This window comes from Somniosus microcephalus, chromosome 12, assembly GCF_052327205.1.
Source record: "Somniosus microcephalus isolate GS21.2 chromosome 12, FLI_Smic_1.0, whole genome shotgun sequence".
Taxonomy (NCBI): Eukaryota; Metazoa; Chordata; class Chondrichthyes; order Squaliformes; family Somniosidae; genus Somniosus; species Somniosus microcephalus.
In genome coordinates this window covers 103,856,051-103,858,319 of record NC_140998.1, presented here as the reverse complement: position 1 = coordinate 103,858,319, position 2,269 = coordinate 103,856,051, and the positions used below count along the sequence as shown (strand labels likewise).

General features: G+C 49.6%; 1 long non-coding RNA gene across 1 annotated transcript; it reads right to left on the bottom strand.

The window, feature by feature from the left end:
* Positions 1-214: 214 nt before the first annotated feature.
* LOC147109436 (uncharacterized) lies at positions 215-842 on the bottom strand. The gene is made up of 2 exons (XR_015080429.1): positions 665-842; positions 215-318 (listed from the first exon to the last, which is right to left on the bottom strand). It is a non-coding gene; the product is annotated as an uncharacterized LOC147109436 (long non-coding RNA).
* Positions 843-2,269: the final 1,427 nt, after the last annotated feature.

Genomic DNA, 2,269 nt, shown 5'->3' with positions numbered 1-2,269 from the left:
GCCCTCTGGATCCCGTCTGTCTGGTCTGGTCCTCCTTAGCAACCCCAGGCAGCACTCTCCGTCCGTCTCCAGGTCCACTTGGCACCACACCGCTCTTCCCCCACTGCCGTATTTTATGTAACTTTCCCAAACCTGAGAAACTCCAAGCTAACAGACCCCACTCCTGGTACCAAAATGTGTAGCCTGGCGAAATGGAGCAGCACAGGACACGAACTTTCGTTTTTGGGGTTTTTTATTCTGTATTAATAACTTGGGTCTAGGTTTAGGATGAAATTGTAAATACATAAAATACAGTCGACAAAATACGGCAGTGGCTTGCTGCAAAACAGAACATGAGGCAAACCACAGGTGAAGGCAGTTAATTAACTAACAATCATTATACAAAACAAAACATATCATACCATACATTCGTATGTCCCGTTATCACTTGTCACCTCTTACAAGCAAACAGAAAGTATTAAACTCGTTCGAAACGTAGCCCCAAGGGCTCAACAACAATTTTAACAAAGGTTAACACCAGCACATGGTGGGACAATCTACAAGCATCCCCGTGATATCGAGTGATTTGGGAAACAATATCACTTTAAAACTATGTCTGGCTGCACTAAATGCTGTTTTAGTTGTACTTTACGCAGACTAAGTTCATTTAAAAAGTCATATTCACCCCAACTCTCCTGAGCACACCCCCCACGCTGGATCTAGAAAATGGAGGCTGTGAAGAAAGGGGAGGTTCCTTTGGCATCACATGGCCTTACCCATAACCCTTTTCTCAAATTCTAAAGGGGAAAATGAACCGCGCCATCTAGTGGACTTAAATATTCACTGCATTTTCCCACTTGGCTACATTTGGTATCAGGGAGTGTTCTGGCAAGTACAAAACCCCCTCATTATTTTTTGAAACACTTGTTAAAAGTTCTGGGGGCTGTGCTGGCAGTCGACCTCGCCCTCCAGGATCTACGGTGGAGGGAGTGAAGGCAGCGAGAAAGATGGGAACTTATGCGCAGAGGGAGGAGGGCCATCAGGGCTCTCAACAGGAGGCCTTACCTTCCGAGGGTCTTTGACAGCATTTCTCCTACCTTCAATTAAGCAAGGAGCAATGCATTAGGAGGCTTCACTTCACCAAGGAGGTGGTCATAGAACTCTGCCACCTCCTGCAACCAGACCTCCAGCATCAGATCAGGGCGAGCACGGCTCTCCCAGTGGCAGTCAAGGTCACCGTGGCCCTCAATTTCTTCGCCAGTGGATGCTTCCAATCTGCAGCAGGAGACATGGGTAACATCTAACAGTTTGCCGTTCATCGCTGCATCTGGGAGGTCACTGAGGCACTCTACACCAGGACAAGGGACTACATTGGCTTCCCAATCACTAGAGAAAAGCAGGACGAGCATGCAAGTGGTTTTGCCAGGATAGCGGGCTTCCCCATGGTGCAGGGTGTCATTGACTGCACCACGTGGCTTTGCGGGCACCACATAACAATCCTGAGATCTTCCATAACCACAAAGGTTACCACTCACTTAATGTTCAGTTGGTGTGCAAACACATACAGCGAATCCTCAATGTCAGTGCCTGCTATCCTGGCAGCAGCCACAATGCCTTCATCCTGCGCCAGACCAGTGTGCCAGCACTCTTCCAGCCACCATATCAAGCTCGCGGCTGGCTGGTTGGAGATAAGGGCTATCCACTCTCCACCTGGCTCATGACTCCCCTCCGCAACCCTAACACTCTTGTCCAGCATTCATATAATGAGAGCCATGCTGCCACCAGGAAAATCATTAAGCAGACCATCGGCCTGCTGAAGCAACGGTTCCGCTGCCTTGACCGCTCAGGAGGAGCCCTCCAGTACTCGGCGGAGCGAGTGTCCCATTTTGTTGTGGTCTGCTGCATGCTTCACAATTTGGCCATCATGAGGGCCCGGCCGTTGCCACCGGGGATTGCGGGACCACCTCAGGAGGAGGATGGAGGAGAGGGGTAGGAGGATGAGGACGAGGAGAAACAGATGAGAGGGAGGAGGCAGCCAGACAATCGGCCTTCCGGACGGGCAGTCCAAAACTGGCTCATCAGACTCCGATTCCAATGAATGAAACCCCAGATCCCCGTTGCTCACCACAGCCCCATCATTCCATCCCTGTCTCACGCCATATCACAGCGTGCTCCTGGGTGCATAGCTGAAATGAGAGACACCACAAAAGATTCCAAACACAATTAATAATTTACCTATACACATATTACATCAACACTATTAATTAATGACCCTTGTGCAATCCGTCAG